Source organism: Argopecten irradians, chromosome 10, assembly GCF_041381155.1.
Source record: "Argopecten irradians isolate NY chromosome 10, Ai_NY, whole genome shotgun sequence".
NCBI classification, from domain to species: domain Eukaryota; kingdom Metazoa; phylum Mollusca; class Bivalvia; order Pectinida; family Pectinidae; genus Argopecten; species Argopecten irradians.
Window position 1 is genome coordinate 1,304,708 of NC_091143.1, and position 15,083 is coordinate 1,319,790.

Sequence of the window (15,083 nt, forward strand, 5' to 3'; positions counted from 1 at the left end):
TGTGTAGCGTGTATGAAGTGCGCGGTGCGTGTTTTGGATGACCGCGGTATATTCATTACTGAAGCATGCCGCTGAAGACTACAAGAAACACACCCAACCTGGTCACACTCCCGGCATGCTGAGCGCTAAGCAGGGACAGAAACCACTTTTATACCCTTTTGGTGTGTTTCGGTCAGGAAAAAATAGTTATTCACAACGAGAAGTAAACCATTGGAATTCTCTACCTGAAAGTGTCATTTCATCAGAAACCAGACTAAACAGCCACTGGAAATCCAAGCGAGCAAAATTCAACCCTACTTGCTTTAAGAACACAAAACCGCCAAATAACATGAAAAATGCATGGGTCAGATAGTCCTACGACAGGTATGAAGTAACGGGACAAAAGCTACGGCCTACCTAGGGGCTAGCGCTCACTCAACAATAGGCCAAAAGAGAGGTCGTGTCAAGGGAGAAGACAGTTAGTTAGGAAAAAGGAAAAAATAAAATCCTAAATTTAGTCGCCTTGCACGATGATGAAATAGGGGCAGCAGATACTAGTCTAACTTCCTACCTTCAAGGAAAGTATTTAATTAAATAACCTTGTTCGGGGGTTAGTCTCGTAAACAATATCAAATCATACTATCTGAATGAAACATAGATTGAAAATCGCAGAATGTATTCTTGTTAAGTTATTGATTCCCGTTACCAGTAACATGATCGGGTAGAGTGTGCAGTTCGATATCTTCGCTACTGCTCCTATATATAATACTAGGTCAAACGCTTCTATGCGTGTAGCAGCAAACAAACCCGCGTATGTTGCACGCAAAGGTTACACCTTTTTTTTCCACTTGCTGCCATTAAAGAACATTACGATTACACAATCTCTATAACGTCTCGGAGCGAGTCATTGCATTTGTTACCATGACAAGAAAGTATTTTTTTTATTTGAGAACAGCATGTCTACATAACGCACACAATACCAGTCATTGCTTTTGTTACTCTTGGTCCTTGATATACTTAAAGTTTCCATTTAAACGGCTGCTTTACATTTTGACATGATATATCTAACGTATACATGGCAGATAGAAATCAATTGATCTGACGTCATACACAAGTTTACATTGGAGTGATATCTGCTCTGTATTTCCTGCGAGTGGACCAAAGGTATACCCATATTGTATCAGAACATGTGCTGATTCCCAGGGAGACAAAAGATCTAAGGGTATACCATTACTCCTAGCCCCGGCTTCCGCTCCATTACTTGGCATCCCCGAGTTAGCATGTTTTTTTATCTATCGATATCTAGAAGCTCAGGAACAGGGATCTGAGAATTAGTTAAAAATTATATAATCATGGACCCACCAGAGTGCCCTAAAACCATTTTTAGACGTTTAAGAGGTCTAGATTAAAAAACGAGAAAAATCATACTCTACATGGTACTATATACGAGAAGGGTGGAAAGCCTTAGATTCAAAAGTTCTAACCCGCCTACCTTTATCAGCTATAAAAACACATTTCTAGTACATCGTCATAAAAACGGTTACTACCGTTGGAAAGAGCGATAATTTTCCTTTCAAAATCATACTATACATCTATACAAAGTGCCGTCATTTAGACGATATAAGTCCCATTATGACAAACATCTTGAAGCCATCTAATTAAAAATGCATACTGGTTTCGTGGCTGATATTACATGCATGAGAGCGGATTCGGCATTTATCCGAATTTATTGCTTAATAAAACCAAAACCCAAAAAGTTCCAGCGATACATTTTAGACAATTCAGACATGATTATTCATATGATTTGGTAGGTATGCATCAATAGATGTAGTTTAACACATGCTGTTCAAATATTACATATAACAAACAAAGGGACAATCCAATGAGGCTAATTCTGTACCATAACCACAAAGCAAAATATGATATAAATATCTTTTTATATTCCTTATGAAACATAAAATATTGACAAATTCCACGACATTGTCAAGTACTTTCACTGATACCGTTGAAATTCCAAATAGTTTTTGTGATCATGCTGTAGACACAAATTTCTTTACTACACTGGCAAGGGCCAGGGTTCGTCATACAAGCAGTCCGACCACAATGTCTAATAGTTTGAACATTTCATTTACATTTCAGTACAGTGGGCTTTCCTGGCATATAACAGTAAAACCAACGAATCTAATTTCCGCTAGAACTGGTTTGTTTCAGATATTTATGCAAATTTTAATGTACTCTTAAACTGAATTGTCCCTTTAGCCGTATACCATTACTCCTAGCCCCGGCTTCCGCTCCATTACTTGGCATCCCCGAGTTAGCATGTTTTTTTATCTATCGATATCTAGTTTACGTACAGCTCAGGAACAGGGATCTGAGAATTAGTTAAAAATTATATAATCATGGACCCACCAGAGTGCCCTAAAACCATTTTTAGACGTTTAAGAGGTCTAGATTAAAAAACGATAAAAATCATACTCTACATGGTACTATATACGAGAAGGGTGGAAAGCCTTAGATTCAAAAGTTCTAACCCGCCTACCTTTATCAGCTATAAAAACACATTTCTAGTGTACATCGTCATAAAAACGGTTACTACCGTTGGAAAGAGCGATAATTTTCCTTTCAAAATCATACTATACATCTATACAAAGTGCCGTCATTTAGACGATATAAGTCCCATTATGACAAACATCTTGAAGCCATCTAATTAAAAATGCATACTGGTTTCGTGGCTGATATTACATGCATGAGAGCGGATTCGGCATTTATCCGAATTTATTGCTTAATAAAACCAAAACCCAAAAAGTTCCAGCGATACATTTTAGACAATTCAGACATGATTATTCATATGATTTGGTAGGTATGCATCAATAGATGTAGTTTAACACATGCTGTTCAAATATTACATATAACAAACAAAGGGACAATCCAATGAGGCTAATTCTGTACCATAACCACAAAGCAAAATATGATATAAATATCTTTTTATATTCCTTATGAAACATAAAATATTGACAAATTCCACGACATTGTCAAGTACTTTCACTGATACCGTTGAAATTCCAAATAGTTTTATGTGATCATGCTGTACCCATACCCGAGCCAAAGTCACGTACGTTAATCAGATGTAATACATAACCACCGAGGATTATTTATACAAGAGCATGCACCTAATAACGTAAACATACTAATGTAAGAGCGATTTGAGTAGTTTCTAGACACAAATTTCTTTACTACACTGGCAAGGGCCAGGGTTCGTCATACAAGCAGTCCGACCACAATGTCTAATAGTTTGAACATTTCATTTACATTTCAGTACAGTGGGCTTTCCTGGCATATAACAGTAAAACCAACGAATCTAATTTCCGCTAGAACTGGTTTGTTTCAGATATTTATGCAAATTTTAATGTACTCTTAAACTGAATTGTCCCTTTAGAGTTTTCGGAAATGACGTCGGTTTTATAGGTAACGTCAAATCGTCATTAGTCAATCATTTGCAGGAATGTCTCGTTTAATCTGCGAATATTTATTGCAAAAGGATCAAACTATAATAGTGATGTAGGAAAAACAGTTTCCTCATTTCTGTTTTAGTGATGCCATTAATTACATCATGATGTTTTATTACCAAACCTTATCAGTAAATTATTGTAATCCAAAAAAAAAAAAAAAAAATATCGATTGCTTTCCATAATTCGTGAAAGTATGAATCTTCATAAAGACGATATAACAGTTCAAAGCAGGGACATGTTTTCTGAAACATCCTGTACAACTGTCGAGTAAAAAGTACATTGCCTCAATTAATTATATTGTCTTAAATAATTAACATTAAATATATTGTTTTAATTGTCTTAAATAATTTACATGGTCTTACTTTATATACATTGTATTAATCAATATGCATTGTCTTAATTAATATACATTGTCTTAATTAATTTTTACTGTAAAAAGGTTGATGCATTATTTACTTACCGACAAATAATCTTCATTCCGTGCGTTCATTCCCAGGGCATTTTTGGAAAATAAAGTTTGACCACATGACCGCATTAATAAACCACATTTGTTTATAGGTATGTCAACTCCTAACAGCTTTGTTTTTATTTATACAAGACATGCCAATATAGAGTTTGTTTAGAATCTCCGACTATTCCCGATAATTAGCTTTCTAATTCCATAGAGTGGTGACGCTCCCTCTAACTGTTTGACAAATATTTTCAATTTCGTTCTTTTATAGTTTAAACCCACTGTCCCATTTTTCAAATTTTTTGTTAAGTAATTCTTGATACTAGCTTATTTGTGTCTTTTACTTGAACACGCTGGCTTTTGGTCCAACCTGAATATTCAGTGAGACGTCTGGTTAGCTTGTTCACGGGGTGCTATATAAACTAATAATTTAATAGTCTTATTATACAATATTACTGTGTGTTCAAGGTCGCTAAATTTGTCTTAACACCATGAGCATTTGATTCCTTGTTTTGCTACATTTTGACTAATTAACATATTACGCGGGAAATTACAGCGTCTATCTGCTTACTCCTCTACTATAACTTGGACAGTAGGTGTTACCACTGTGTGCTGCAGAGTACCGATACCAGTATCAAACGGCAGGAGTATCCCTCCATAATTACTACATCCTTGTCAATAACCAACCTTTTCCGCTCTGTTTATTTGACGTAAACAATGTTCGTTATAATGAGCAGACGAGACAAGTTTATGTAAATATTGGAGTGATCGATAATTATTAATAAGGGTATCTGGGGTGAAACAGTGTCATCTAAACATTTCCACTAAAGTGGCTAATTGATTGTTATACCACAGTTATTCTCGAATTTTAATACACCTTCTGGTAAATCAAATGGCTTCATAAAAATAACTTTCTTTTTTCTTACATTAACCTATGACTGACTATCTGTCATTTAAGCACTGAGCGTCTTTCAGTTGGCATTCATAGCCAGACATTTCAAAGAAGATACTGTGTTCTGTCCCCTGGCCGAGACATACCATAGTCTATAAAAGTGGTAGTTTATACTCTTGTTTAGCATTCAGCATTTAAGGAGAGGGACGATTGGTTCGTCCGATGGTGTCCTATATTCGGGTTTTCCAAAGATACAACACAAAGACGTTGTAAGGTTTGACATTTGTAATATATTTCTACAAATTAATGTGAGGACATGATCTGTATGTGGTGTTTGGCGATTGGTATGTCTTGATTTTATTTATAATACAAAGTTAGTTGGGCCGCTATTTTCATACACACGAATCAAGAAGAGCTTTGTTATATACTATCAAAAGTTACCAACATTTTGAGAAATATTATACCTACAACGCATAGGTTTTAATTTTACAAAGTTATATAAGACCTCAAATTGAATTTTGGCAGAAGTGCAAGAAATCATGATATTTACTTCTACAATGCAGTGAAAAAGAACACGTGGTCAAACCAAGAAGCCAAGTTGCTGCCTTCCGTTTCATTTTATAGTGGTATCAGGAATTGTAAAGGGACCTATCTATTCTCATTTAAACATACATTAAAAACCGGTCTACTACTGCAGTACAGTGAATAAATGCTGTGTTGTTGCAATGCTGATATACAATCATACATGTTTGCGTGTGCCATAGGACTTTCACCGGCTAATTCATCACAATTTAAGGTTTTCAATAATAGATTACTAAAGAAAAAACATGTCTAATTGTTCGCCCAGTAATGGCACCTGTAACTTTAACAGCCATGTTGATTTAATCAGCCCTGCAGCTAGGGCATTAGAATCATACCTGCTGCCACTATTGCATGATTGTAAAAGGCGACTAAATTTACGATCTTACCGTTTCTTCCTAACTGACTTCAATCTTCCACACGTCACACTGCCTCACTTTGACCTCCTGTTCACCTCTGAAAAGGTAGGCTCTGGGTTCTGTTCCCGTCCTTAAATGACCCTGGTTCTGTTCCCGTCCTTAAATGACCCTGGCTGTTAATAGGACGTTACACACACAACACATCACATACAGGGGAGGACGTCCTTTAATGTCCTTGAATGTTAATAGGACGTCACACACACAACACATCACATACATGTGAGGCCGTCCTTAAATGACCCTTTCTGTTAATAGGACGTTACACAAACAACACATCACATACAGAGGAGGCCGTCCTTAAATGACCCTGACTGTTAATAGGACGTTACACACACAACACATCACATACAGGGGAGGCCGTCCTTTAATGTCCTTGAATGTTAATAGGACGTTACACACACAACAGATCACATACATGTGAGGCCGTCCTTAAATGACCCTGACTGTTAATAGGACGTTACACACACAACAGATCACATACATGTGAGGCCGTCCTTAAATGACCCTGACTGTTAATAGGACGTTATACACACAACACTTAGCAAACACGGGAGGACATCCTTAAATGACCCTGACTGTTAATAGGACGTTACACAAACAACACATCACATACATGATCGTAAAAGGCGACTAAATTTAGGATCTTATCTTTTCTTTCTCCCTAAATTACTTTGTTCTTCCTAGAGTCTCCCTTGACACCACCTCACTTTTGGCCTTTGGTTGAGCGCTCGCCCCTGTGAGGAAGGTTCTGGGTTCTGTCCCCTGGCCGAGACACACCAAAGTCTGTAAAAGTGGTAGTTTCTGCTCCTGCTTACGGGAGTGGGACGACTGGTTTGCCCGTTGTCAGTATAATGTGACCGGGTGGAGTGTGTTGCTTGGTGTCTTCGGTGGCATGCTTCAGTGATATAGCACTATAAAAAGGGCAACAGTTCCACTACACAAGAAGACACAACACGAATATACCGCTGTCTCCCAAAACACACACCTCGCACAATATACACGAAACACACCGCATACATGGGAGGCCGTCCTTACATGACCATAATTGTTAATAGGACGTTAATTAATCAAACAAACAAACAAACGTGGGAGGACGTCCTTAAATGACCCTGTATGTTAATAGGACGTTACACACACAACAGATCATATACGGGGGAGGCCGTCCTTAAATGACCCTGGCTTTAAATAGGAAGTTACACACACAACACATCACATACACGGGAGGCCGTCCTTAAATGACCCTGGCTGTTAATAGGACGTTACACACACAACACATCACATACAGGAGAGGCCGTCCTTAAATGACCCTGGCTGTTAATAGGACGTTACACACACAACACATCACATACAGGGGAGGCCGTCCTTAAATGACCCTGGCTGTTAATAGGACGTTACACACACAACACATCACATACAGGGGAGGCCGTCCTTAAATGACCCTGGCTGTTAATAGGACGTTACACACACAACACATCACATACAGGAGAGGCCGTCCTTAAATGACCCTGGCTGTTAATAGGACGTTACACACACAACACATCACATACAGGGGAGGCCGTCCTTAAATGACCCTGTCTGTTAATAGGACGTTACGTTGTGTTGAAGTGCAAGATGCGTGATTTGGTAGACTGTGATATATTCATGTTGCGTCTTCTTGTGTATTGGAAATATTACCCCTTTTTATAGTACTGTATCTTTGAAGCATGCCATCGAAAACACCAAGTAACACAATTCACCCGGTCACATTGTACTGACAACAGGCTAATCGCGCTAAGCAGGAGTAGAAGCTACTACTTTTATAGATTATGGCGTGTTTCGGCCACGGGAAACATCTTAGAGCCTCCCTAATATAGGACGCGATCCTGCAACAACATGTCAAAAGTGAGGCGATGTCAAGGGAGAGGTTAGGAATGTAACAGGGCGAGAGTAGTGTGCCGCTAGCCAGGGTCAAACCAGAGACCACGGGCTTACTGGTCCGCCGCTCTACCGACTGAGCTAAGAGCTAAAGGGAAATTCCCCTTAGCGCGAAACTAGAAAGCGAACGTATGACTACCTACAATTACAAGAATTCCATAGAAGTGGATGTGTCGCCTGCACAGCAACACAAAAAATAGTTATTTGCAGTTGAAAATATTTTTAATATTTAGGTGAAGTTATCAAGTCCCGTAACTCTTGAATATTGATGGATTTTGACCAGTATCGAATCTATCTAAAATCTAATTGATATAAAGCAATATACCAAATTTGGTTGAAATCTGACAATAAATACTAAAGTTATCGACCGGAAACCATGGATTTGCCTGTTTTGACAATTTTAAAGTCCCGTAACTCTTACAAATATAGACGGATTTCGACCTTTATTGGACCGAGATCTTATTGATATAAAACAATTTATAAAATTTGGTTGAAATTTGACGATAAATATTTAAGTTATCGAGCGGAAACTATGGATTTATCTGCTTTGACGATTTTAAAGTTCCATAACTCTTGCAAATATTGACGGATTTTGACAATTATCGAACTCATCCGAGATCTCATTGATATAAAGCATTAAACCAAGTTTAGTTTAAATCGGACAATAAATACATAGGTTATCGCACGGAAACCGTTTCCCGGACGCCGACGCCGACACAGTGAAACTTAAGTGTCGCCCTTGCGTTGCAGGCGACATGAAAACCTGCTACAGGAAGAATAAAGTTAGTAAGGAAAAAGAGAAATGATAAGATACAAAATGTAGACGCCTTTTACGATATCAGGCAATAGGGGAAGCAGGTGCAATTATAACGCCTTACCTGTAGGGTCATGTTTGTGTTGTGTTTTGGAACGTTTGCTTATTGTATAGTGTTATAGTGTTAGGGTCCTGCAGGAGTGGGACGACTGGTACCCCGTTATCAGTAGAATGTGCCGTGTGTTACTTGGCGTCTACGGCGGCATGCTTCAGTGATATATAGCACCATATATCAATCATTTCATTATACAAAAAGACAATACGATTACACTGCAGCCTCCCAATTCACACAACACAGCACATACATGGGAGGTCGTCCTTAAATAGGACGTTTATTTAATCAATCAACCGATCAAATTTCGTAAGTGATGACATATTTTGTCTATCTCCACGATCATATAACCTATGTAGCTGTATGATATAGCGGATAAATAATTTACTCGTGTCTGCTTTTTGAGGCTGCGGAGTTCACTGATGAGCCATTCATCTCTATACACCATTTCCATACCACTATGTACTTTCTCGTCACAGTAATTATTTTATCTCTGTATTTATCTCAAATTGCCTTAATTCAATATTTACGACATTTCCTCCTGCCCTATATAATTCCACACCACGTGTTAACAGCTCACGTGCCCGTGTATGTGACCTGACATTCTTACCTATTTATGGGACTGCTTATGATCCAACAATTTCTTTGCTTCTGCCAGAGTCATATTTAAGTGTGTTAGTTGTAAGAAGATGCTCGCATAAAATACAAAGCACATGAGGACAAAGAAGGACGGGAAGTATAGAAGCTGAGAAATGTTAGCATGACATATAAATGGCACTGTTTCATATACCAAAGCGGGAGGGACCTAGGTAACACCTTGATGGCATCACAAAGCTCATTCTGACTGACAATCATCATGTGCTAGAATAATCCTCGTCTGTTACTATCGGTTAATCGTGGTTATATTGTTCTCTGAAGCTTTTTGAACAAACATCGTAATGGTTCCATTTTAAGAAGGTAGCAAGTTACAATACAATTAAAATTAGTTTTATTGGTAGAAAACAAAGCTCCTGCTAATTTCAAATCGACAAAAAAATTATTATTGTATTGTAAGTTAATTATTGTTATCACATCGCCATTCTTATACTATCAGGTATAAAATTACCACTTAAAGGCATACAAGATTATCATATTGTATTCTAATTGACAAACAGACAGTTACATGATTTTGTTTGTTTGGGTTTTTTTTCAATGGAAATAAAAATTCTCTGCAATAATCAGAATGATATTCGTTGCAGTTGTTACAACTTCTTTGTTACTAAACCATTTTTATATCTAGATTTTTGTTGTTTTGAAGAAAATATGGATGACTTTATAACTCGATCATTTTTATTTTTATTCTAAATTGACGTGTTCTCTCTTCCTAACATTTCCCTTGATACCGCCTCATGTTTTGCCGTTGAGTTAAGCTTTCTTCGCCTTGAGGGAGGCTCTGAGTCATGTTCCATTGGCCAAGACACACAATAGTCTATCAAAATGTCGGTCTCTACTACTGCTTTGCGTTCAGCAAACAATGAGTGGGACGAATGGTTTGTCCGCTGTGACCGTTGTTCGGTGTCAGTGCTATAGTGATAGGGCATGATGCTGTTTCTTGATCACTACTAAAATCCTTTCCTTCTTCACTTTCGTGGAGACATAACTTTCCTAATGTTGTGTGCATAGAAAAGTCGGGTTTCAAATATACACTGTATTACATGTAACTTTAATATGTAAAATTGTCTCCTAGCAATAATTGATCTCTTGTCCATTTTATAGTGCAATATTTAACTCATATATATAATGGCACAATACAGACAAGGGAGACCAACCAAAAACGACACATACGCTAACCCCTGGAGTATCGAGGATATGTAGTGACCAGCATTTTCCACTTATAATTCCTTCGTGCCCTCTTCTCGAACATTATGGAATGACCTCGATCTTAGCGTAAGATCGTCAGTATTGTAACGTTTTTCCGGGTTCTTTCGCCAATGTGTCGATACTGTAGTCACAGACTACTTAAGCCAATTGTTACATAAATATTTCGTTATATCAGGCGCCCATGTCAGTGATTGTTACCAGAACTGAACAAAGGCGTTCTTTCAAAGTATAAATGTTATATTGAAAACAGATTGCAATGTAACAAATAAATAACATAACAATTAAGAAGTTCACAATATCACTTTCCCTTCATACACACCAGAAATTTTAAACTATCACACATAGAATTCGAACCCGATAATAAAACATCTAATAATAACGTGAAGTACAGAGTACTTAACAACAAGGAATATCTACATGTATATGTACGAAGACCTTTAGCGATTAAAACTGCAACTCGGATCCTTTACTAATTTATTATTAATTATGAGGACAAATGACCGTAATAATCTACTTGTGAACCGGATATTATAAAAGAAATTATATTATATTCTAATACCGCTACTGTAAACTCTAATAAATCATAAACTGGTATAGTATAGTAAAAATACGACATAACCACCAGATGATAAACTTATGTGGTCGGTGATAACACCTGACAATATCTTAACTTCCCTTATAAATTATCCTTAATGTATATAGAAACCTACTTAAAATTACCTAAAAAAAGACCAACTATCTGGACCACAGATCTGCTGGACCCGATGCCAGTCAGGAAGCAACTGACGCATAGTGCGCAGTGCTCCTATTTATACTTTATTGGAGTGCCAAACGATGCCAAAAGTGCTAATTTGTCAGCCGGAAGCCGCCAATTTAGACGTTTCACTAACATGACGTCATGAATGACGGCGAGAATTGGCAATGTGCTGCCAAACGAGAAATAGTTCCTATGTGATACTAAAGACTATAATAACAACTTAAATTTTATAACTATAGTTACATTTATACACTAAAAGTCTAAGTAAAAGATATCCGGAACCCGTTTAGAACAACAATAGACTAGCCATACTGTACGCAGTCAACCGGCAAACGACCTTCACCGATAGTTAACAGTGGGGCTCGTTTGACTACTGCGGTAAACATCAACTCATACAGCTAAATAAAACTGTAAGTACAAAAATTACGATTATAGTGACTTGCCAAAGTGCGAAATAAATAGAGTTCAACATCACCTGGATGGATGGTGACATCATACGAGGTATCCTGGTGTCCGGCAGGGCTAAAAAGTTAGTCAGGTCTAAAATATCAACACGGCTCCTAGTGGTCTGACCAAAGAGGGTCACGGCCGCAACTTCCCATGCCAGCAGCTTTGCATCAGCTGTGAATCCAGTCCATCCTGCTGGAGGCCAAAGCACAGACCCCAAACGAACTTCGAGCTCGCCGTCCTTGACTAATCCCTCATTGCTGGAGGGCACAGAGGCATAATTCCTTTGCCCAGAAGCCGGAGAGCCTTCTCCTTAACAACACTGCCGTCAGTCACATGTGCGATCTATGGAACTTGGCCGGTATTCATAATGATTCTAAGAGTAATCTTAAGCTAAAAAAATCTTAAAAAGTAAGAATTTTCTAAGAAAAACATGAAAAATTCTTAACTCCTCTTAAGGTTGTATTCTTCTGAGGTTTCAGTCCCGTTGAAGTCTCGTTTCGACATAGATCAAAGAAGTTATGAGGTTTTCAAATAAAATCTATCAGTATCTGTAGGAAGTTACCAGTTGCAAATTTTGTCAAAAAATTACATTTCTAGTTTTAGTGGATTTTTTTATATGGGGATTTTAAGAAATGGCCATTTTGAAATTGTGTCTTTTTTCGCTTTGAGTAGATCCACAGTTTTACCATTTTTTACTGAAATTGTTTTTACTTAAATCATCACTGCGCCAGTATTTTTAGCTGTATGGAGCTAATTTTTGCTGTAAATCTTTACTGGGTTCGTGGTTATTAAAACATTGAGCATTAATGTGTGATATGATACACTTTTGTCACTTTATTTTTACATTTAATGGTAATTTGAGCACAATTATTTTTTACTCGAAAATACTGAAAAATAACAAATATTCAAATGGGGCAAAAAAGTAAGCACACGGACCCCCCATTTTTCTGCCTGATTTAGAAAGAACAACCCTTTCCCTGTTGATATGCAAAATATTAATAAAAGTTTAATACCAGAACTTTTTCTATAAAGGGCAAAATTTGGCAAAAATGGCTGAAAATGGTGCATTTTGTAGCTCAAAATTAAGGGGTAGGGATAGCATATGTTGTTATTCTGATAAAAAATATAAGTCTTATTGATCAAAACTGGTATATTTTTAAAGAAGACAACCAGAAAATAAATTCTACAAACATCCATACATATCAAACACCTCATTAGGAAATTATGGCTTTAATCCCTTGTGTATATGATCAAAACGGCAAAATTAATATAAAATCCAATATTTTGTCAATTGGGTATACACTCACCTCGCACAACATACACGCAACACACCGCATACATGGGAGGCCGTCCTTACATGACCATAGCTGTTAATAGGACGTTAATAAATCAAACAAACAAAAAAAAATCTTTGAGTGACAATAGCTCAAAAACGAGCACACGGACATATGTTTTTTCTTCTATTTTCTTTTATGGCATGAACTCCTATTTCCAAAAATCTATATGAGAAAAAAAGTTTAATACAAGAAAATTTTGACTTCTCAGAGGAGTACATCCTTAAATATTCTTGATTTTTTAAGAATTAACTTAAGTACTATTAAAAAAATAACTTATCACTAAAAGTTGTACTTATTTAAAGTCCTAGGTAGGACTCTTAAGTTTTAAGTATTACTTAATATATTTAAGAAATTAAAACACAAAGGATACGCTGATATGTTTCAGAAGACATTTTCGTGAAAGAAAAGATTGCATGAGGGAATTTAATGACGGTGAGTTGATCAAAAGATTCCGATTTGATGCAGGCAGTATTGTTTTTCTTGAAAATCTTATTGAAGCGGACATGCGATCCAGCAGTGAAAGAAATAATGCCATGTCTGCCCATCAGAAACTTTTGGTTACCTTGAGATATCTAGCAACAGGTAAAATGCAATTATGTAATACAGACGATATTTCCCAACCATCTGTGACTAGGGCGGTCTCTAGAACTATTCAAGCACTTTCATCGCCAAGAGTTGTCAGGCAATTTATCAAATTTCCAACACAACCTCAAGAAATTAGACAAAATGAAGTTAGGAGTGATCGATGGCACCCATGTTCAAATTATTGCTCCAAAAGACAATGAAAATGAATATGTCAATAGGCATCATTATCACAGCATCAACACTCAAGTAGTATTTGATGCAAACTATAGAATTCTTGACATTGTGGCGAAGTGGCCAGGATCTATGCACGATTCTAGAATTCTGAATAAAAGTGGTTTGCGTGTTATGTTTGAAAATAATCACATAGCATCCCCGAAACATTTATTAGGAGACAGTAGTTACCCCTTAAAACAATGGCTCCTTACTCCGTTTCAACGACCACAAAAGGCGCACAGACCAATTACAAAGGTAAGCATGACTTGGTTAGATGCAGAAAATATCTAATGACCGCTACATAACTATTTGACCTCCACCATTTACTTCCACTAGCCAAGCTATTAAATGTAGGAGCGCGATATATATCCAACAATATGCAACTATCCCCTTTTCCAATACCATATTCACTAACAATCAAAGCTATGTAATGTATATAAGATGTCGTTTGTTTAAAAATGATAACGTTTAATTTTCATACAGAGTCCACAAACGTACAAGAGGTGTGGTTGAGGGAGGCGTAGGTCAACTCAAAAGAGGATTCCATGTGTTACACAGCGAAGTTTTTTTCTTTTCCTGGTTTTCCACTGAATCAACTTCTTTTCAATAGCATTACCTGAAACTAGCCTTCTCGGATATTTAAGAAAGATTTATATATGTTATTATGTAGCTTATTAGTATCTACATAATAACATATATAAACTTCAAAGTATGTGAGCGATACAGGCCTAATGGGCCTCTTGTTAAAATTAAAATTTTGACTAAAACCTACCTTGTACAACAAGAAATTATACATTATTTTTACAATATGTCACTTACATTAATGCACATTGTGTAAAGTATTTTTTTATAAAAGAAAGGAAAATAAAATAGTAATACATTATATATATATGACTTTTAATCTGAAACCTTTATTCAATTAATGTAATGAATTCCTATTCAACTAGATGTATTATTCATTCTTTGCGTGTTTGATCTTTTATTCAAACAGTTTAATCTCCGCTTTCAATTTCTTAATTGATAACTCCTCAATAATTTCTTGGTTAAAACGTTTTCTACTCAAGGATCCTCTGTCTGTCATGGGTGGAAGAGATATAGTCTGCACAGATGTTGATGTGAATGGCAAAGTAAGAGTGTACGTAGTTCTTGGGCTCAATAAAGGCGAAAGTGAGTGCTCAATATATTCCTCCGTCTCATTATACTAGAAAGAACAGAAATGATAATCATTTTAAATTTTACCTCACTTGGATGGTTGTTTTCTTAACATGACAT

At 36.8% G+C, this 15,083-nt stretch overlaps 1 pseudogene; it reads left to right on the top strand.

Moving 5' to 3' along the window:
- The first annotated feature begins 10,085 nt into the window (after positions 1-10,085).
- Positions 10,086-14,565, top strand: LOC138334024 (putative nuclease HARBI1; annotated as a pseudogene).
- The last annotated feature ends 518 nt before the right edge of the window (positions 14,566-15,083 follow it).